The 23,601-nt window shown below is 48.0% G+C and overlaps 1 protein-coding gene across 3 annotated transcripts in view; it reads right to left on the reverse strand.

Annotated features, from left to right (window-relative positions):
• The window catches only part of PCNX3 (pecanex 3), a 713,235-nt gene that overhangs the window by 32,118 nt on the left and 657,516 nt on the right, over window positions 1-23,601 (reverse strand). The window lies entirely within an intron of this gene.

Here is a 23,601-nt window from a genome sequence, read left to right on the forward strand (position 1 = left end):
CGGGGTCTGTTCTTAGGTAAAGGGACGTCGTCACTCACGGTTTGTTGGACGTCCATTTCCTCGACGTCGGACTCGTCCGCGCCGGACCCCGCCTCTTCGCCTTCTTCTTCGTCTTCTTCGGGGTGCTGGTCCTCGAACAGCTCCGGGATAGCTTGTGACTGCATTCTCGATACCTCGTGTCTTCGGGCTCGACGGTTTCTAATCGTCGATTTTGAAGAGAACGCTGCACAGGCCTCACAGTCCCTGGATTCGTGTTCAGGGGACAAGCAGAGGTTGCACACCTCGTGTAGGTCCTTGTGTGGGAACTTAGCACCACACGTTGGACATTTTTTGAATGGAGTCCTTTCCATGGACTCCGGGCTGGACTACGTCGAGTTTCTCGTAGTCGTCGTCCTTCGAAACGCGTCGGTATGGAAGTGAAGTCGCGTTCGATAACAATACCGTCGAATTGGAAAGGGTTACGCGCCGAATATAACCTTCTTTATCGAAGTCGGTCCGGAGCGCTTCGATCCACATCCGAACCCGATGGCGGAAAAAAACAATCTAAGGATGGAGCCGATGCCCATGCGCACTAACACCAAGAGGAGGAGTCATCTATGACGACAAAGACTTCTCCAGAAGAAAAACAAGTGCAATCATCCGAGCCCAACACCAGATGGCGATCTATTCATAAATGTACCATCTGCAGCCCATATGCCTCGAACACAACTATTCCTGAAAACGTAAAGTTGGGGGTTAGGGCAAGCTTGAATATAGCTGCTTCACAATTGGGATTTGGTAAAGGGGTAAACTCCCATTTGAATTCTTTTTTAAAAAGAAAAAGAATGGCAATACCGCCTCCTAATTTGTTTATGCGGTCGATTCTTTCTTTTGCATAATGGTCGGGTACCGCCGTCGCAATATCCGGCCCAGAACTCGCGTGAAGCCATGTTTCTGTAAGGAAAAGTGCACAACTGGCTTTTCATCCATTAACAGATTAAAAATCTCAAATTTGTGTTTGGATAAAGACCTACAGTTCAGGCTTAGAAAAGTGAATGTTTTATGTTGCGATTTACTTTGGTCCTTAGTGCAGCTTTCCCTTCTCATGACTGGTGTATAACCTGGGGCAGTTAAAAAGCCACAGTTAAAACAGGAAGTAATTTCACCCTCCAAATGTATTATAGAACATTTAGGTGATGAAGGGGGTTGTAAGGCCTTAAGCTGTTCAGGATTGTATCTGAATAAAGAAAGGTTACTGTTAATTGGAGTGATGGGCCTGTATGTCTACTTCTTGCAGATTTTGTTTGGAGTTGGAAGCGATAAGACTAACGTTCCAGGCCCTGGCCTCGGTCCAGGCGCGGACGGGTGCAGACGGGCTTGCCTTTGGCGCGCCGCCGGCGCACCCGCTGCGCGGAGAGTGGGGCATGGGCTTTCTAGCCTTGGCGTCAGCTGACTGCTGACGTCAGCGCTCCAATACCCCCGCCTCCACCAGGAAGTTCCCCAAGACCGCTCCTCCCTCCACAACAATCGGGCGAACCCGTGGTGGACCGGGGAGCAGTCGATGACAGTAAAGCCAATAAAGAGCAATTGGTGAGTTTTAAAAAGGAACAGAGTTCCTGCGCCGCAAGAGTGAAGTTTAAAAATAAGGTATAGCAGCTACCGAGGCAAACACCTACTGACACGCATCAGCTGTTACCATAATAGATAATGAAAACATACTCTTAAGATGTTGTACATTCCATACTCCACACGCTTAATTACAAAAATTAAATGTAAAAAAGGAAGGAAGGGAAAAGGTGCTATAGATCCAATAATTTCATCACTGCTTAAATGCAAATACGGGACACATGTAAATAAATACTGTGCAAAGAGATACATACAGAGCAACATGTTCATATATACCGGTAAAACTAATGGTATTAAAAATTTATAACAACATTTAAATAAATGTAAAAAAGCTAAAAATGCCAAAAATACCCGAATAAATACTCCAATAGTATAAATACATTGTCGGTATCAATCTATGTACATAATTTCTTTGAACCCGTTATATGGAATTAGGTATGGAATTGAAGGGATATAATTAAAAGACATGGAGAAAAGAAAGAAATATGGCCCAAGTGGGCATGTCGTTATCTCCTTTATATGGTACATAGCCCTCATGTTTAAGATAAACAGAACTTGCTTTTGATCTCTTGAACCAGACGGTTCAGACAAAGTGCTACCGTGCTTAAAACATTATGCTACTACAAAAAAAAAAAAAGTTATTATTCACCATAAAAACAACCACCATAAAATGCATTATAAATACCTCTTACAATATTTCATTTTTAAACGAGAAACTTTAAAAGGGACCGAATTACAGTTTTGTTATGGGTGAGCATTGTATTAGAGGATTATTACAGTACATATATATCATTAACTAATGGAGTCACAATTCGTGGTATTATCAGAGACAGGTGTATAAATCTTCACTGGCATTAAGTCCCATCGGGGATTTAGTATCTAGTATGTAACTTGTTTCTAACAAACGGAGCATGCCTTCTCGATTTCCCCCTCTTCTAAGTGGGGGGACACAGTCTATTGCAAAGTAACTCAGATGACTGGGGTTACTGTCATGAACAATCTCAAAGTGCCTCGCCACCGGGTAGGCTTGATCTTTGTTGGTGATGGCTCGTATGTGCTGGAGTATCCTTTTATGTACAGGGAGTTTCGTACTCCCAATGTACCTTAATGCACAAGGACACTCCAACACATACACGGCATGGTCTGTTTTGCAATTACATTTTTTGCTGATGCATACAGGATCCGGCTTAAAGGGTGTTGTGTAATTTGTCTTATTTTTAGCAAATTTGCGTGCCTTACACGTTATGCACCTTGTGAACCCTTTTGTGCCGACAACCAGTTAATGGGTGCCCTGATTTCCGGACTACTTTTAACAAGGCAGTTACCCATAGTTTTAGCTCGTCTAAATGTCAATTGGAGTTTCTTAGAAAGATCTGCACCTATTATAGGATCATTTCTTTTGTTTTTTTGGTAATGTCTTTTATAGGAGAAGCTGGGATCTTTTTCGGCTCTGAATGTTTTTTCGGCTCAGACGATTTTTTCGGTGCCTATGAAGGTTTCGGATCGGGTTGTTTCTTCGGATCCGAAGCTTTGCCTGGCTCCGACCTTGGTTTCGGTGCAGAGGTAGTAACTGCCTGTTTCGGTGTCGATGGTTTCGATGCGGGCGTGGCAACCAATGGTGTCTTTTTCGGTGCCGGTAGTTGTGCATCAGCACCATGTGGAGGTCGACTCGAGCCCGAGTTGTCTGAAGGCTTTGTTAGCTTCTTAGCCGGGCCTGAAGGTGGGACAGTAGAAGCAGTGTCTCGGTGTGTGGGCGAGGGGGTGACCGGAGCCATTTTGGGGTGTGTCGAGGAAGGGTCGGGGTCGACGGTGTTACTTACGACCCGCTGCGCTGGAGTAATGACCCCGACATCGGAATCTTCTGCCTCGGAGTTGCTGTCGACGCCATGTTGTTCTGGGACGTCGACGCCTTCCTCGAAGATGTCGTCTGGAATCGGAGCTGAAGATCTTTGAGCCATTGTTCTCCGAGCTCTTCGGTCCCGGATCGCCTCTTTGGAGCGGAAGGAGGCACAAGCAGAACAGTCTCTGGCCTCGTGCTCTGGGGAGAGGCAAAGGTTACACACCTCATGAAGGTCGGTGTAGGGAAACTTCGACCCACATTGAAGACACTTTTTAAATGGCATCCTTTCCATGAGCTGGAGTCAAGGCCTAGTTGGGCCTGAAGGCCTTCGACAGCGACCGGAATCGAAGTCCTGGATGTTGATAGAGTAGCGTCGATTGGAAACGCGTTCTAAACTGAATTTTCGAAGCTGGTGAGGATTACGCGCCAACGGAAATCGGTTCCAACACGGAGCGCTGGAAACACATCCGAGCCCGGTGGCGGATAAAAACAATCTGGGGATGGAGCCGATGCCAATGCGCAGTATCATCCAAAGGAGGAGTCACCTATCCCGTGACTTCCAAAGACTTTTCTACAACAAAATGTGGGACCCCTGACTGACTGACCTAAAGGATGAGAGGAAAGGGGGCAGAAGTATTGATTGCACTGCTTTTTTAGATAGGACTGAATCCAACCCAGGGCCCTACCACACAATCCTACCTCTGACATCCTGGAAATCCATATCTTATAATTCACAGTTTCAAAGGACACTAATAGGCCTAACACCACCATAGACCTTACATGGCTTTTATCAACTGACATTCTTAATATGGATATGCTGACTCAGCCTTGAGAGCGGTTCTAAAACTCACTTGTGGCTCATCTAAAAAACAATGTCTTTCCAAGCGATCTGATAATAATGCCTAGCTCCAGCGACAACTGCAGATAGCTTAAAGAGATGCTGCAAGAAAATCAGCCAGTTCCTTTCAAGCCCTCGGAAGTAATGGGTCCAATTGTGAACCTGAGGGAATCGAGAAGGTGGATGTCTAAAAAACCTCCTCAGTCATCAGGCCCAGATCATTTAAATATGTCTGAGACAGATTGTTAAAAGAGGAGCCAATTAAAGAGCTTAGCTGAAAGTAATTTGTAGATGATTAAGAGTTAATGGCAGAGATGACCGTTTTGACTGTATGATTCAAAGAAAAATCCACTAGATTGTCACATAAGCTTTTCAAAGGAATAACTGCTTGGTTAGTGAAATCTGATTACGTACAACCTCAAATACCTTTTTTTGTCCCATTTGGAACTTCCATAATCTCCTTAGCAAAACACTCTGCTTCAGCTGTTTGAATATGCTTGTTATAGTAATTTAATGCTACATTTAACAGCTGTTTTCCTTCAAAATAGTAATTTAGAAACCATGTTCTCTCCAATTTTTTGCACACCCTCTTGGCTTGTCTCAAAGTGTCAGTATACCAAGGTACTTAATGCCACTTTATTTTGAAGCAGTACAATCACATCGAGAGCTGTAGCAACCCAGCATAGGTAACTATGATCATTTTAATCAACTGGACTGCCTGCGTAATTAGTTGGAAGGATCAAAAAATCAATAATGAAGGACAAGTGAGAGAATTTAGAATATGCTTTTCCTGGGCCTGAATTAATGGCCTTGGGCCCCAGGAAAGGATTATCCTGGTTTTTAATCCAGTACATTATAAGCCCATGATCTGGTCTGTCCAGAATAAATTCAGCATTTTCGTTACAGAGATTAGCCCATGTGGTGCAAAAATTAAATCCAGAGTGTGTCTATGATCATACAAGGAACCAGAGACCAACTGCCGCAGACCTAAAGCTTGTAATGAGCTCAAAAGATCCGAAGCTATGGGATTCGTCCCAACATTCACGAGGTAACGACATCGGCAAAAGATTGCGCAAAATTGGGGGAGGGGAGCGGGGGGAATGGCACCAGAGAATGCCAGAAATTGACCTAGCGGCCAACAAGTTCAAAATAAAACCTAATAACTCAGTTTGGTCGAAGTAACGTAGTTGGCCACCCCCTTTCCTCTATGATCGGGCTGCGGAATTGGATTACGCTGTAACCTTCAGGGCAGTCAATGGCAAAATCCGGGTTCAACTTTGCTGTTGCCCACATTTCTGTAATAAATACTAGGTGTAATTCGCCGTAACAAGAAAATCAATTTCATGACTTGTTTCACTTGAGATCAAGCATTTATTAAGCCACAACCTAAATACTCTGAAACGCGGAAAAGGATGAACACTTCTCACTCCCAGATCTCTCCCATTCTTTATACTAAGGGCTTGGACATATTGCTTTCCACTATATTTCTTATCATGTATTGTCTAGGTCTCCTCACAACTTTACTCAATCACAACAACATAGGTAAGGAAGACCCCAAGCAATCTAAGTTCACTTTTGATTCTTGCAGAGAATCTAGAGCACATTCTGGTTCAGACCTGGGCCAGTCGGACTAGTTTTACAGGGGTCAATTGTAGATTTTCCCTTGCTTTTTTGTCCATAAATCAAAAATTTTGTTGACCGTTACCTTTAGGCAGGATTATACTGCTTCTAGGACTGAGCTGTGTGTGGATTTGTGCTCTCCTCAATACTTCCCTGACACATTATGACAATGCTGTTAAACTAATTACTTGGAAGTTTGAGGTCTGCGAATGCCTAAAAAACACAATTTTATACGGGCTTATCTTGAGAGGCATACAGCTGAGGCGCCCTTATCAGGGAAACAGACACAGCACCTGGGAAGGCCCATCACTGTGCTTACATGTAGGGACCCACCAACTATTTTACATCATACAGCTTGTACGACTCCGTACCCACTAGACACCTGTGATCCTCTTCACTTAACCGCGCAGGCATCCTCCACATCCATCGCAGCGGCATCGGTGGCCGCTCCTTCTCCTACATCGCTGCCAAGACCTGGAACGACCTTCCCCTCCTGCTCCGTATAGCCCCCCTTGCTGGCAGACTTAAGAAAGAGACTCAAGACCTGGCTATTTGATGGAGATATAACACTCAGATACCCCTAGGGGTAACAGTGTTGCGCTTTACAAATCCTGTTAGATTGAATGGTTGATACAGCTCGTATGAGCCCGGTGTTGCAGCACAAGTGACTACTTGTGTAACGATATATCTGTAAGAGACATTAGTTAGTGATAGATTTCTTACCTTAGAATATATACAGGCGTCAGACTGGATCCGGAAAGTTTTTCGTCAGCAGTACCCCTGCGCGTCGGTAGGTGGCGTCATGCGGCTCCGCGTCCATCGCTGGCATCGTAATCGCCGAGATGACATCACGGAGGCGCCACCCAGGCATGCTGACGTCAGCTCTGTACACGACTTTCCACACCAGGAATGCAGAGCCATGCAAGAAACTGACCACTGGTGCCATGAAACTAGGGTCCTGAAAGGGATGACCTTAACCCTTGAAATCAGTTCGCAGAACGGGGAGGATGGGTGGGGCGGTAAGGAATCGATCACTAACTAATGTCTCTTACAGATATATCGTTACACATGTAGTAACTTGTGCATCTGAAAAAGACACATTCGTGATAGATTCCTTACCTTAGAATAGATACCCCAGCAATACCAACCACGGTGGTGGGTTTGCGAACAAGATTACACCAGAAAGTCACGGAGAACAGAACGGCCAAAGAAGCCGTCTCTCCGGACTTGACTGTCAAGGTAGTAATGCTTGGTAAACGTGTGCAGCGAGGCCCACGTAGCTGCCTGACAAATGTCCTGCAAGGGAACACCGCGTCTCAAGGCTGCCGTTGCCCTGGTAGAATGGGCATGCAGCCCCACAGGAGTCTCCTTCTTGGCTAACGAGTAACAGGCTTTGATGCAAAGAACAACACACCAAGAGATGGCCCAACCTTTTTTTGGCGCCCACGTAGCCAACAAAGAGCTGGTCATCCACCCGGAACTGTTGTGTGCTCTTCAAATAGAACGAGAGCGCACGTTTTGGGTCCAGACGGTGGAGCCTCTCTTCCTCTTTTGAAGGATGCGGAGGCGGAAAGAAGGTGGGCAAAGTGATGGTCTGACCGATGTGGAAGGGAGTGACAACCTTTGACAAGAAAGAAGGACGTGTCCTAAAAACCAGCTTGCCCGGATGAACAGAAAGGAAAAGATGTTTACAAGAAAGAGCCTGGAGCTCACTCACTCTTCTGGCAGAAAGCCGACTTTAGAGTGAGAAGACGTAGAGGACAGTTATGAAGGGGCTCAAAGGGAGGACACATCAGATAGGTCAAGACAAGATTTAAGTCCCATTGAGGCATCATGAAAGGCACGGGAGGAAATGTGTGTGTAATGCCTTTCAGGAAACGGTTAACAACCAGGGACTTAAAAAGAGAAGGCTGATCTGGAAGCCTGAGAAAGGCCGAGATGGCCGAAAGATTACCTTTGATAGTGCCCAAAGCAGAGCCCTGCTGGGCCAAAGATAGTAGGAACAGAAGGACCTCAGAAAGAGGGGCAGAAAGGAGATCCACAGCCTTTGCTGTGCACCATGCCACAAATTTGTTCCACCTGCAGGCGTTTACCGTCTTAGTGGAGGGACGCCTGGCTGCTAGAATGACATCACAGACTTCAGGATGAAGATCGAAAGCGGTCAACTGTCGCTGCTCAATCTCCACGCATGGAGGTGGAGGCTGGATAGGTTCGGGTGGAGGACCGTCCCCTGCTGCTGCGACAGAAGATCCTCCCTAAGAGGCTGCCGGATTGGGGGATCTATCGCCATGCTGAGTAGCTCGGGATACCAGTATCTTTGTGCCCAATCTGGAGCCACAAGGATGACTTGGGCCCGGTCGCGCCGAATCTTCTTTGAGAACTCTGGGCAGAAGTGGTATAGGCGGAAAGGCGTACACTGGACCGCAGCTCTACTCGCGACGAAAGCGTCACAGAGCGAGTGCCGCCTTGGAAATTCCAACGCGCAGAATTGAAGACATAGCGCGTTCTCTTTGGTGGCGAATAGAGCTAACCAAGGCTCTCCCCACTGCAGAAAGAGACCTTGCGCCATGTCCGAGTTCAGACGCCATTCGTGATCCATCAAGCACCGGCGGCTGAGTTCGTCCGCCCTGGTGTTCAGAGAACCTGCCAGGTGTTGAACCACCAAGGTAATGCCTTGATGTTCCAGCCATGTCCAGAGTCGCAGAGCATCCTGACATAGGGTCCACGACCCCACCCCGCCCTGTTTGTTGCAATACCACATGGCAGTGGTGTTGTCCGTGAACACCTGCACTACAATTCCACAGACAGTTGGTAGGAATGCCTTCAGTGCAAGTCGGATCGCCCGAAACTCCAAAAGATTGATATGGAGCCGGGACTCCGCCTGCGACCAGAGGCCTCTGATCTCCGCCGCCCCCCCCCCCCCCCCCCCCCAGTGCCCGCCCCATCCCAGGAGGGACGTATCCGTCACCACTGGGTGCTCCGGTTGGGGAAGGGAGAGGGATCTGACATTGACCCAATCGCGATTCGTAAGCCACCACTGCAATTGTCGTGCAGTGCTCTCCGAGATCTGGACATGATCGGACAGGTTGCCCTGATGCTGTGCCTACTGGAAACTCAGGTCCCACTGTAGAGCAAGTATATGCCATCTGGCATGATGCACTAGCAGGATGCAGGAGGCCATCAGGCCCAGGAGCCGGAGGGTCATCCTGACTGAAACCAGGGATAGAGGCTGAAAGATCGGAATCATAGCCTGAATATCTCGGACTCGCTGCTTGGGAGGATAAGCCCAAAACCACGTTGAATCCAGAACCGCTCAGATGAAGGGGAGCTTTTGAGAGGGACTCAGGTGCGACTTCGGCACGTTGATGTACCCCAGCAAATACAGGAGTTCGGCCGTAGTCTGAAGGTGGGTGACGACTGCCTGGGGCGAGCCTGCCTTCAACAACCAGTCGTCGAGGTAGGGGGAAGACTGACACCCCTGACCTGCGCAGATGAGCTGCGACCATCGACTTCACTTTCGTGAACACCTGGGGGGTGCTGGTAAGGGAAAAGGGGAGCACGGCAAACTGAAAACGCTCCTGGCCTATCGTGAACCGCAGGTAACGCCGGTGGGCCGGCAGGACAGGGATGTGAAAATATGCGTCCTGCAAGTCCAACGCTACCATCCAGTCTCCAGGGTCGAGGGCAGCCAAGACCTGAGTCAGAGTCAACATTTTGAACTTCTCTTTCCGGAGGAAGCTATTGACGTTCCTGAGGTCCAAGATGGGGCGCAGGCCCCCTTTCTCCTACTTGGGGACCAGAAAGTAGTGGGAATAACAACCATGTCCTACTTTTTCCTTTTCCTTAACAGTCACATTTGTTATCTAGACCCAGTGGGGTGTTACATTTATTTTTGTGGCTCATTTCATGGTACTCCCCCCTCACACTCATGAATTCCCATGCCCCAAAGTATGCAACACCCAAATTCTTTGAAAACACTACCTCGTGTTACTGAATTTAAGGTGACACTAATATTAATTTGGGGTGGAAGGAATGGGTGGAGGGTGACTTCAACCTGGTCCTGGATCCCTTCCAGGACTCCATCAACACTCTCAGAGCCAGCAACCATAATGCAGTTCACACACTAAAACTATTACTCTACTCGGAGGGTCGGATTGATGGCTGGCAGGTGATAAGGGATGACGGTGCAATGTATTCTTTTTATCTGTGACGCACAATTCACAATCCCATATTGACTTTTGGCTGCACTCCTCCAGCACTGGTGTATAGATGCATGACAAACCGGTTACTTGCCTTTGGTAATGCATTATCTGGTATGGACTATCTAGTCACAGATTCCTTACCTTAGAATTATGCCCAGTCGTCTAACTGGACCTGAAATTGTTGGTGAGCAGTACCTCTGCCCACCACTAGGTGGTGTCGCTCAGCATGGCGTTGTCTGCGCCATAGGTAATGTGTGTGGTGCCTATAAAGATGCCACCCCAGTGCGCTGACATTAGTCTCTTTTTGAGACTTTTCAAGCCAGGAGCGTGGAACCACGAAGAACACTGACCACTGGTGTGGAAATCTAGTGCCTTGAAAGGGGAAATACCATGTCCCTAGAAATCTATTTGCACAGCGGGGAGGATGGGTGGGTTAGTAAGGAATCTACGCGTAGATAGAGTCTCTGCCAGATTCCTTACCTTAGAATAGATACCAGAGCAAATACCTCCCTGAAGGTGGGTCTGTGAAACCGTTTAACACTGAAAAAGTCCTGCAAATGACCGGACTGCCCAGGTAGGAGTGCTTAGTAGACTTGTACAGGGAAGCCCACATTACTGCCTGTGATGTCCACAACTGTAACTTCACGTGCTAATGCAGTGGTCATAGCCTTCACTCTCGGGGAATGAGCAGGAAAACCCTCAGGAGGTTGCTTCTTGGCCAGAGCATAGCAGATTTTAATGGAGAGCACAATTCATCTGGAGATTGTCTGTTTTGGCATAGCCATCCCCTTCTTTGCTCCGACATACCCCATGAAGCGTTGGTCTTCCACCCAGAACTCTTTCAGGAGGTCAAGGAAGAACAACTGCTCTTTTTGGGTACAGTCGGGCAGTCGCTCCTCTTCCTTAAAGGGATGCGGCAGAGCATAAAAGGTAGGCAGGGTGATGGACTGGTCTACATGAAAGGGAGTGACAACTTTCGGCAGAAAGGAAGCTCTATTGCGAAGAACCAGCTTGCCTGAAGATGTTTCGGGACGGAACTTAGATGATAGCCTGAAGCTCACGGAACCTCAGGGCAAATGTTATTGCCAATAGGAAGGCCGTCTTGATGGATAGGAGCCTGAGAGGACAGTTGTGTAGTGGCTCAAAAGGAGAGCATATCAGAAAGGTGGGTGCTGGATCGAGGTCCCACTGATGCGTGAAGAAGGATGAAGGTGGAAACATATGTTAAACACCTTTCAAACACCTATTTACAATAGAGAATTTGAATAGTGATGGCTGATCGGGGAACCGCAAAAAGGCTGAGATGGCAGAAAGAGAGCCCTTTAAGGTGCCCAAAGCAGTGCCCAGCTGAGCAAGAAAAAGAATAAATAGAATGACCCGAGAAAGAATAGCAGAAAGAGGGTCAACTTGTTTTTCTACCCACCATGCCACAAACTTTCACCAGTGGCAGGCATATACTGTCTTGGTGGATGGTCGCCTGGCTGCAGTGATAACATTGCAGATTTCAGACGGAAGGTCGGAAGCTGTCAACTGTTGCCACTCAATCTCCACGCATGAAGGCTGAGCACTGACAAGTTTGGGTGGAGAACCCTCTCCTGCTACTGCAATAGGAGATCCTCCCTCAAGAGGCAGCCTGACCGGAAGAAAGATGGCTATGCTCAACAGCTCGGGATACCAAACTCTCCGAGACCAGTCCAGAGCCACAAGGATGACTTTGGCCCGGTCGTTCCTAAACTTCTGGAGAACTCCGGGCAGGAATGGTATGGGCTGAAGGGCATACCGGAGGCCTGAAATCCACTCAAGACAAAAAGCATCTCAGATCGAGAGCCGCCTTGGATTCTCCAGCATGCAGTGGTGCTGACATTGCATGTTCTCGTGGGTGTCATACAGATCTAACCAAGTCTCTCCCCACTGCTGAAAGAGACCTTGCACCTCTTCTGGATGGAGAGGCCATTCGTGATCATCTAGGAATCTTGGCTGAGTTCATCTGCTCTGGAGTTCAGAGAGCGCACCAGGTGTTGAACCACCAGGGAAATGCCCCGACGTCCCAGCCATATCCAGAGGTGCAGGGCCTCTTGACAAAGGGTCCACGATCCCACCGCCTTGTTTGTTGCATTACTACCACATGTCGGTGGTATTGTGCGTGAACACCTGCACTAACTTTCCCTTGATGGAGAGTGGAAAGGCCCGAGCTCCAGTAGGTTGATTTGGAGTCCTGATTCCGTCGGAGACCCGAGCCTTTGATGTCCACCTTCCCAGATGGCCAACCCATCACAGGAGTAACGCATCTGTCACTACTGTCAGATCTGGTTGGGGAAGGGAGAGGGGCCTGCTGCTGGCCCAATTGCGGTTCCTTAACCACCACTACAGATTGTTTGCTGTTCCCTCCAAGATCTGGACAGTGTTGGAAAGATTCCGCTGATGCTGCGCCCACTGGAACTTTACGTCCCAATGCAAAGCCTGCATATGCCAGCAGGCATGCATCACACGCAGGATGCAGGATGCCACAATGCCACAGCAGCCTCAGAGCCAGTCACACCAAAATCCAGGATACAAGCTGAAACATCGATATCGTAGCCTGAATATCCTGGACTCGTTGTTGGGGAGGACAAGCCCGAAACTGCACCAGGTCCAGAACAGCTCTGGTGAAAGGGAGCTTCTGAGAGGGCGTCAGGTGTGATTTCGGCAAGTTTATAGTGAACCCCAGTGAATGCAAGAGGTCTGCTTTAGTCTGGAGGTGGGAGAAGAACGCCTGGGGCGAGTCCTCCTTCAAGAGCCAGTCGTCGAGATAAGGGAAGGCTGGCTCCCCTGATCTCCGCGGATGAGCTGCAACCACCGCCATTACCTTGGTGAACACTTGAGAAGCACTGGTAAGGCTGAAAGGAAGTATGGCAAATTGAAAGTGCTCGTGGCCCACTGTGAACCGCAGGTAACGCTTGCGGGCAGGCAAGAAGGGAATGTGGAAGTATAAGTCCAACACTACCAACCAGTCTCCAAGGTCGAGGGCAGACAAAACTTGAGTGAGCGAGAGCATTTTGAATTTCTCCTTTTTCGGAAGAAACTGACAGGGTGCAGGTCAACATCCTTCTTGGACACCAGAAAGTAGCAGGGATAATAACCATGACCTACTTCTGGCGTCGGCACCCTCTCTATGGCTTTGCCAAGAGAGCCACCACTACCTGGCTGAGTAAGACAAGATGGTCCTCCGTTATCCTGACGCAAGGGAGTGGCATATGTGGAGGGGAAGTCATGAAATGGAGGGAGTAGCCCATTTGCGCAATCTGAAGAACCCATTGGTCTGATGTGATCTACCTCCAATGGGGAAGGTGGTGGCGTATCCTGCCTCCCATTGAGTGCCCTTGATTGCAAGAGTGCAAACTAAAAGGGTTTGGAGGCTGCGACTGCCATGAGGGTGGACTGGCCCAACCTCTGGCTGCCCAACCCACAGTTTCTGTGGGTACCGCGTTCTCAGCCATGCAGAGGCTGGGAAGCTTGCACACCATGGTGGGTGGGCAGGTAAAGACACGGCTGGAAGCCCCTTCCGTGGCCACAAAAGGAGCCAAAGGTGGACTAGAGTTGGCCAGGGGGCCATGGAAAGGCCCAAGGACCTATCCGTAGCTCTGCTATCCTTGAAGTGCTCCCGCGTCGAGTCTGCCTAATCTCCAAAGAGATGGGAGCCATCAACAGGCATGCCCATAAGCAATGCTTGAAAATCTCTAGATAAGCCAGTCGTCCTCAGTCAGGTGTGGCGCCGGATGGCTAATGACGAAGAAACCGCTCTGCCCAGCGAGCCGGTCATGTCTAGCCCACATCGGAGTGTGAACTTCACTGCACCTTTCCCATCTGTGATAGATTGGGAGAGTATGTCCGGGCCTCCTCCAGGAACATGGGCAGGACCTGTGCAACCAAATCCTATAGCGCGTGGGAGTAATGACCCGAGTGGGCCGGGGACAGAACCACCATCATAGAACCAGTAGGGACCCCTCCTAAATCCACAGGTCCAGAAGGCGCACCAATGAGAATGGGCAACCCAAATATGAGATGCATGGCCTTATAGAATTCACTTAGTAGGGTAGGGGTCGCACCGGCTCTCCTAATCTCTGGGAAGTGCAGAGTCATCTCAGGTGCAGGCTCTACCGCAGAACCAGGAACGCAGCTCCCTTGTCACATCGGATGACTTTGACGGATGAGGAAGTTGAATACCTCTTCGACTTCTTGCTCTTCTTTTTGTGGGACTTACCGGAAGACTACTTTGAGTGCAGTGAAAATCTAGGTCTTCGCGATCGATTCAGGGACCTTCCTCTCGACTGAGGTAGAGACCATCATGGCGTCGTACGGTGCGTGGCAAGGAGCTTGAGGGAGTGCTCCCTCAAGGCCTTGGGATGCATGTTGCAGCAGTCGACAAATCTTTGCATCGTGGTCGTGTTCGAGGCACCAGGGACAAACAAGATTTGGGTCGGTCACAGACATAGGTCAGTGACAGGTGCAGCATGGCTTGCAGCTGGCTTTCATAGCTGATATACCGGTCACATGAGGAGAAAGATTCTAAAAAAGACTTAGACAAAAGTCGAAAAAGTTAGTAAAAAAATAACTGGGGGTAGCGCTCTCTGGATCTGCGCTGAATGGTAAAGAAACAAAAGAACGGACGTCAGCACACTGGGGTGGCGCCTACACAGGCACAGCGTAACTTACATCCGGCGTGGACGATGCCACGTTGAGTCAAACAATGCCATGTACTAGTGTGCAGGAGTACTGCTCACAAAAAAAGATCCTGATCCAGTCTGAAAGCTGGGGATAATTCTCTGGTAATGAATCTGTGGCTTGAAATCTCTATCAGATAAAGATAATTTATGTCATTGGGAAAGCATACAACAGATTGCAGGTCCAGAATTTACATAATTAGAAACAGAACAATGCTGATATAAATGAAACGCAAAAGGACCCTCACATCCCAGAAAAAATTGAGCTACTTTTAGATGAAAACTAAATATGTTTGAGGATGTCTGGATAACACGGAAACCCCATGGCCGAACAATTTCTCAACATCTAACTAAGTAACTTGAATATTAGGGCCTCTGAGGGAATAGCTAAATGCCACAGCATCACAGGCTCTCGTCACTACTTCAAAGAACCCATTTTGTGGCACAAAATGCATGGCAGTGATACCTCCTTTAACACCAACACATGCTGGTCTTGCACTGAAAGAAGAAAAAACTGAGCCAACCTGATCACTTTGAGCTCCAACAAATGCAGTTGAAAAGCTGCTTCAATTGTGACCATAGGTCACATGTCCAGGTGTGCTACACATCACTTCAGGGAATAATCCTTTACCACTTGCATTTGACAATTTCTAAAAGTCAGGTGCTAACCTCCTATCAGGTTGTGTCACCACACCAACTCCTGGCATACATTCTACTTAACTAGCTGATCTGTAAGCCACACTGGCTGTTTCAACCCTTGAGACTACACCGACAACTGAAGCAATCTCGTCCTTTCTCTTGCCTAGGGTATCAGCAGAATGCAGTGTGAATGGAGCCAATCAGTCTTGTAAACTGAACTACTGAATAGCTCTGTCCAGTACAGATAAGATAGTATGTGATGGGTTATTTTATGTGCTCGACCTTTAATGGTGGCCATTGAAGCTTTATTAACTAAAAGGCTTCTGGTTGGTGTGACTTGATTTCAGAATGCTCAAAAACATTCCGAGCCTGTGCAGCGGTGTTATAGTTGTATGCAATTCAAATGACACCGCTTTCTGGAAGGAATACTTCAGGAGGCAGTTATCCAGTTAAGGCAGCATATGAACTCGAAGTCATAGATAAGCTTCTACTATAGCGATTATTTCTCTGCGCGCACAAAGCATAGATGACAGTCTAAGTGGCAAAATATTGAAAAAAAAACAAAAGCCTTTTTCGGCAAAATGCAAGTACTTCATATTCAAGCCCTGGATATGGTGTACACAATCATATTCGCTGAGAACCATTCTTTGAAAAACTTGCCTCTGCAAGCTTCTCAGTTTGGGCTTGGATGGCATTTATAAAGAAGACTCTGGAATAGAAGCCTGTCCCCCCCCTTTTAAAACTACCTGGAGGATCCACCAGAATCTGCACTCAAACCAACACCCCAATCTGGGCCAGAAAAAGTTCTGTTGTTGTTAGCCTAGTCTGTCGGTTGCTTAGCAAACTAAGGTATTCGAGTTGTAGTGTCAGTGATCTAAATTGCTCTAAGATACAAAAGGTCATATGAGTGATAAACATCTCTCAAGAACACACAACCTACAATGACTATGTGGCCAATGTAATTGCTAAGTAGCTTCTCTCCATTCAGTGGTAAACCAAAGAGTTTTGATTCAGTGGCGTAATGAAAGCTGAGGGGGTCCCCCTGCAAGGTACACGGAGGAGGCCCCCACTCCGGATTTAATCCATAGCTCTAAGGCCTGAGTACTGGGATGAAGGGGCCCACTGCAGCTCGGGGCCCCCCCCGCACGGCGGGGGATGAGGGGGCCTGTTTTACACCCCTGTTTTGACTATGTCCATGAACCCCCCCTCCTCTCCGATCGATGCAGGCAGCAATGCCTCGTTATTGAAGTAGCAGCCACCCTTCTCCCATGCCACACCAATGTAGTCAACATTCAAACCAAGCTGCATGGCATGTTTATAGGTTTCTAACCATCAACAACCATTTAACTCAGTTCCTGCACCTGTGCATCAGCCTAATGATTCATCCTTTCATCCACCAACTGCCACCAGACGTACCGGCAGTCATTACAGATCAGAACAGTAGAGTCTCTAAAACAAAATATTTTTAACTATTGCATACCTTCTCTTTGACTTCACATCGAGTGGCAAGTTTGGGAATGGATTAGGGCTTCCTTTGGAATTTGTTAAAAGCCGCCAATTCAGCCACCAGGTGATGATCTGTTAATTAGATAGTCATCCATATCGACCTATACTTTTTTATCACCACCTTGAAATAGGAGGTACCATAAATTGGCTACTCATAAGGGTCAGTTACAAGATTTTTGAAAGATCCAGTAAACAGGAGAAAATGTGTATTTCATCCAGTAAACTCTTGAGCAAAATATCGTAGTCTTGATTGTCCTGCAAAACAACTTCTTCAGGCTAAAGTGGTTTAATACCCAAAGTGACAGCTGCCCTCTTCAAGGTAGCAGAATAAGAACTCAAATCCTCAGGAGTTAATTGTACTGCCACATTACCACATTATTTAGCAATGTGGCCAAATAACAAGTTACTTACCTTTGGTAACGCTTTTTCTGGTGGATATAGTATCTGCCTGTGGATTCCTCACCTTATGAATATCCCCTGCGCCAGCATTTCGCAGAAATTTTTAGTAGCTCTCTGTGCCGACTAGGTCGTCACAGCGTTATGGCTCCGCACGCGGCTCCGCATGACGTCACTGGGCCCATAAGAAGACCACGTCGCTGTGATGACGTCCGTTCCACTCATTTTGTCCGTACCACCGAGGCAAAACGGGCAGACCACCATAGAGACAATGCATACATAGTATACAGAATTCACACAAATACACTCGGTGTATAAAATAAGAAGAAAGCTTGCACTTCAAACAAGACAACAAATAAACAATAGAGGTAAAGTCTTGAGTACATAAAAATACATCAAATAACTAATACCTCAGCTTTTATGGTATGAAGGGGGGGACAAGGGGAGGAGGGTGGTTCTGTGAGGAATCCACAGGCAGATACTGTATCCACCAGAAAAAGCGTTACCGAAGGTAAGTAACTTGTTCTTCTGATGGATACATCTACCTATGGATTCCTCACCTTATGAATAGAATCCCACCGCAGTACCTCACCCGGACGAGGGTGTCCACCCTTCTATACCAAAAAGTCCTGTAAAATAGAGCGCACAAAATGGCCATCCCTCCTCACTTCGGAATCTAAGCAGTAATGCTTCGCGAAAGTGTGAAGGGAGGCCCAAGTTGCGGCCTTACAGATGGCCAAAACAGGAACACCTCTAGACAAAGCAGGAGTAGACGATTTAGCCCTGGTGGAATGAGCTCTAATGCCTACAGGAGGCTCCTTACCAGCCAGGGAATAGCATATCTTGATGCACAAGATGATCCACCTGGATAAAGTGCGCTTGTGCACCGCCTTGCCCTTCATGCGACCAGCATATCCAACCAAGAGCTGGTCATCTTGACGAGAGTCCTTTGTTCTGTCCAAATAAAAGCTAATCACCCTCGTTGGATCCAAACGATGAAGTCTCTCATCCTCTTTGGATGGGTGAGGGGGAGGATAGAAAGTAGGAAGGGTAATGGACTGACCTAGGTGAAAGGGAGTCACCACCTTAGGCAGAAAAGCAGCCCTGGTCCTTGGTACGAACCTTTCAGCATGTATGGTGAGAAAAGGAGGCTTTGAACTGAAAGCCTGGAACTCACTCACCCTCCTAGCTGAAGTGATAGCCACCAGAAAGACTGTTTTAAAAGTCAAAAGTCTCAACGGACAAGTATGCATAGATTCGAACAGTGAACCCATTAAAAAAGTTAACACCAGATTCAAATCCCACTGGGGCATAATAAAAGGAGTGGGAGGAAACATGTTTGTCAGCCCCTTAATGAATCTTAAGACTATAGGAAACAAATAAAGAAGGCTGATCAGGTAAACAAAAAAATGCCGACAAATATCCTTTAACAGTGGCCATAGCACAACCCTGCTGGGCCAAATGAAGAGAAAAACAAAGAACATCAGAAAGATGGGGTTTTAAGGGATCAATAGATTCCTCTCCGCACCACTTACCAAATTTAGACCACCTGTATGAATAGAAAGACTTGGTGGAGTGTTGCCTGGCTGATAGTATAACGTTCACCACGTCAGGTGGAAGAGAAAAATAATTCAAGTTGCCCCGTTCAATCTCCAGGCATTAAGGTGTAGGCTCTGGAGGTGTGGAGGTGGGAGTGTAGAATTTGCCCCTCTATCTGAGAGAGGAGGTCTGCCCTGAGAGGGAGACGGAGCGGAGGGTGCAATGAGAGGTGAAGAAGGTCCGTGTACCACGCCCTTCTTGGCCAATCCGGGGCGATCAATATAACTTGGGCCCGGTCTTGGCGAATCTTCCTCAGAACCCGAGGAATCAAGGGTATGGGAGGAAACGCGTAAAGGAGTTGTGAGCTCCAAGTTAACTGAAACGCGTTCCCCAACGCTCCCTGCCTCGGAAGCGGGAGACTGCAGAATGACGAGCAGTGCGCGTTCTCTAGAGGGGCAAACAGGTCCACCCATGGAGTCCCCCATGTCTGGAAGACGTGTCGAACTACCTCTGAATGAAGCTTCCACTCATGGTCGGCGGAGAACTGTCGACTGAGATTGTCCGCTCGCATGTTCAGCACCCCAGCCAGATGATTTGCCATCAAGCAAGTCCGATGATCCTGAGCCCAGAACCAGAGTCGCAAAGCCTCTCTGCAGAGACGGTACGCCCCTACTCCTCCCTGCTTGTTGACATACCACATCGCGGCAGTGTTGTCCGTCAGGACCTGAACCGACTGACCGCGAAGGGAAGGGAGAAAAGCCTTGAGTGCCAAACGTTATCGCCCGCAATTCCTGAAGTTTGATGTAAAACAACGTTTCCTCTGGAGAGAATGCTCGACACAGTGGTATCCAGTACTGCCCCTATGAACAGGTTGAACTGAGAGGGCACAAGGGGAGACTTGGGTACATTTATCGAAAAAAACAATTTGTACAACAGCTGGGCTGTAACCTTCAAATGATGACTCACCATCTCTGGAGACTCTGCCTTCAACAGCCAGTCGTCCAGGTAGGGGAAAACTGGAATCCCTGACCTCCTGAGATGGGCAGCCACCACTGCCATCACCTTGGTGAAGACTCGAGGTGCGGTAGTAAGACCAAACGGAAGGACCGCAAACTGGTAGTGTTGCGATCCAACCGTGAAACAGATACTTCCTCTGCGACATCAGGATTGGAATGTGGAAATACGCATCCTGTAAGTCGATGGACAGCATCCAGTCCTCTTGTTGCTGCGCCTGAAGAACCTGCGCTAGAGTAAGCATCTTGAACCTCTCCTGTTTGAGAAACAGATTCAAGATTCTGAGGTCCAGGATGGGACGTAACCTGCCATCCTTCTTGGGGATCAGAAAATACCGGGAGTAGCACCCCTGACCCCTTTCCTGCTCCGGAACCACCTCGATCACACCTTTTTGTAACAGGGTAAGAACCTCCTTCTGAAGGAGAAGCAAATGATTCTCCGTGCAAAATCCCTGACAAGGAGGGTAAGGAGGGGGAAATTCCCTGAAGGAAAGAGCGTACCCCTTTTCTTCAAGATCTAGAACCCAAAGGTCCGAAGTTATTGATTTCCAGTCTTGTAGAAAATGGGTAAGCCGGCCTCCCACAGGACCCACATGATCCAGGATGGCAGATCTAGGGCTGCTTTGCTGCATTACCGGGAGGGGTAGGGGAGGTAGAAGAGGAGGAGGAAGAGGGATGCCGTCCAGCTCCACGAAGACTACCTCTGCCTTTACCTCTGTAGGATTTATACAAAGGGTTCTGGTGCTGCTGCTGCTGCGGCTGACAGGAACGAAAGGAAGATTTCCCAAACCCACAGTACCTTCTGTAGTCACAGCCTCTTGACTGAGACCGTAAACCCAAGGATTTCGCCGTGGCCTTACTGTCCTCTAATCTCTGCAACGCAGAGTCAGCTTTTTCCCCAAAAAGCTTAGAGCCGTCAAAGGGACGATCCAAAAGAGCAGCTTGGACATCCGGTGAAAATCCCGAAGACCTCAACCATGCATGCCTCCTAGTAGCAACAGATGAGCCCATCACCCTTGCCACTGAATCTGCAGTGTCCAGTCCCGACTGGATTACTTGGCGCCTGAGAGTCCGCCAAGACTTCACTTAAATTACCCCGATCCTCTTCAGATAACTTCGGGAGAATCTGCTTGGCAGAGTCCATAAAGGTGTGAATATAACTGCCCAACAAACAAGTTGCATTGGTGGATTTCAAAGCCATACTGGCTGACGGAAAAACTTTCTTTGCAGACAGCTCGAGCTTTTTTGAATCTCTGTCTGCCGGTGCTTGAGGAAAGGAACCCACAGACTGCTTTGAGCATGAAACCTGAAGCACCAAACTCTGAGGTGATGGGTGAGAAGAAAGAAATTCAGGGTCCCCTGGTGCTGGTCTATATCTTCTAGAGACAGATCTAGAAACTTCAGGAGCAGTAAGAGGATTACTCCAAACCTCTAGTATTGGCTCCGTCAGAGCATCATTGAAAAGCAAGAGAGGGTCTACTACAGAGGAAGGAGAATGAAGAACCCCTGTAAGAAGATTGGGCTTATATTCAGCCATAGGAAGCTGTAAATCCAACAGTTCAGCTGCCTTCTTAATAACGACATAAGGAGCAACATCCTTTTAAGGAGAAGCCTTCTGTGATGCAAAATCCCCTTCTGGTGAAACATCCAAACCACTTGCCTCACACAAGTCTTCTAACAAGTCCTCAGACTCATAAATGTCACCTTCTTCCATGCCACCATCTTGATAAGGCTCTTCTTCAATTAACCTTTGAGCTTCCCTTCTAGAACGCATCCTCCGCTGCGGCGTCGGTGGCCCCATCCGCGGAATCGACGGCAGCGGCGGCGAAGGCGGATCCGTAACAGCAACCTGCGAACGAACCAGAGAAGAAGGAGCGCCAGATGAAGCCGGGTACTGCCCATACGGCGTCGACATCCTCGGCGCCGGAATCTGCCAAGACGGCGCCATCGGCATAAATGGCATAAAGGGGGCCGGAGGATAATGCTGAGGCACACCCAAATTAAATGCCAATGGGCCCAAGGGACCCAAAGGTGCTCCAGAGGGGCACGTGGTGCTGGCAAAAACGCCATACATCACGTTCAAGAACTGCGATGAATCCGAACCCGGCGCCGGGAACGAAGGATACTGCGCCGGTGCGACCTCTGTATGAGGAACCTCCGGATTTGGAACCACAAGTGGAGCCACAGGAGCAGCAGGAGTCTCATCATCCTGGATTCGATGCACCACCCAGAGCCAGAGAATCCACCGACGCCGGAGAATGCGCCTGGGTGCCCACATAAGGAGACCGGTCTGGAGACATCTGTGGAGACTCAGAAGGAGAAGGTGAAACAAAGTCTTGACACGGCGTAGAGGAGCCGGTGAAGGCGACTTCGAAGCTCGAGGTTTCGACGAACGACGTCGAGACCCATGTCTCTTCTTCTTGTGCCTTCTCTTTGATCCATGCGAAGTCCACGACCTCTACCGTTTACGACCCCTTTTCTACTTTCTCACCTTGGACATGTAGAGCTTAGCCTCTCCGTCCTTCAACGCCTTCGGGTTCATCTTCCTGCAAGAAAAGCAACCTTCGACGTCCTGATCATTCGAAAGACACCAAAGGCAAGCATCATGTGGGTCCGTGATCGACACGTGACCGCCGCATTCCTTACAGGGCTTGAAACCTGACTTCCTTTGAACAGACATGTCTAAAACAGAAACAAATAAAGTCTCGAAACAAAGTTTCAGTTAGAAAGATAGCAGAGTCCCAGTAAATCCGTTAGCGTCGACAGCGCGGAAAAAAGGGAACTGACATAATCGCGCCGACATGGTCTTCATAAGGTTCCTGTGTCATCATGCGGAGCCGCGTGCGGAGCCATGACGCTGTGACGACCTCGTCGGCGCAGAGAGCTACGAAATATTTCTGCGAAATGCTGGCGCAGGGGATATTCATAAGGTGAGGAATCCACAGGCAGATGTATCCATCAGAAAGCACTTGCATGTTGCACATTCTCCATAGAGCGATTTCACCTGATCACCTGCCCTCCCATTCATTGTAGAGATTATTTCACTAAGCATAACATACACCTTATTTGCTAAAATCCAAATGGCCTTCAAAGACGAATCATGCTAGGAACATCCTTACGAATAGGCATAACCTTTGAACCGGTCTTCAATGATGATGCAGTGTACGTCAAATGCTTCTACATAGATGGAACCAGAATAGCAAGGACCTAAGTTTGGACCAAATTACTGACAGAGGGTACCAAACTAGCATAACCAACATAGTCCGGGAAGGAGACTTTTTTTTTGTTGAGGAAAGCAATGATTAAAAGACAGATTTGCTTTGTGATCTAGACCGCTTTTTCTTGTGATTCTTTGCCACAGAAGAATCTGAAAGTTCTGTTTGACGCAATTGAGATTGTTTCTCCATTACAGTGGCCAGTTGTCCCGCTTGGGCCAAACTTGCTCTAAGAGCCATAACCTTTGCTCTTTGGAGCATCGGGCCTTTGTGGTTGTACAGAGCCATACATCATATTCCCATTTGTCATATTCAACACCATTCAGAAGTCGTTAGTCCTGCACAAAAAAAGAAAAGAAAAAGAAAACCTGGATGGAAAAAAATGCTGCTGTCCAAGATACTGTAGAGGTAACAGCAAGAAAGGTAAAAGCTAAAGTTAATTGCTTGATAAAACTGTCAGAAGAATTTACAGGAGACAATGACTGACC

The sequence above is a fragment of the Lissotriton helveticus genome, chromosome 9 (assembly GCF_964261635.1).
Source record: "Lissotriton helveticus chromosome 9, aLisHel1.1, whole genome shotgun sequence".
NCBI lineage: Eukaryota > Metazoa > Chordata > Amphibia > Caudata > Salamandridae > Lissotriton > Lissotriton helveticus.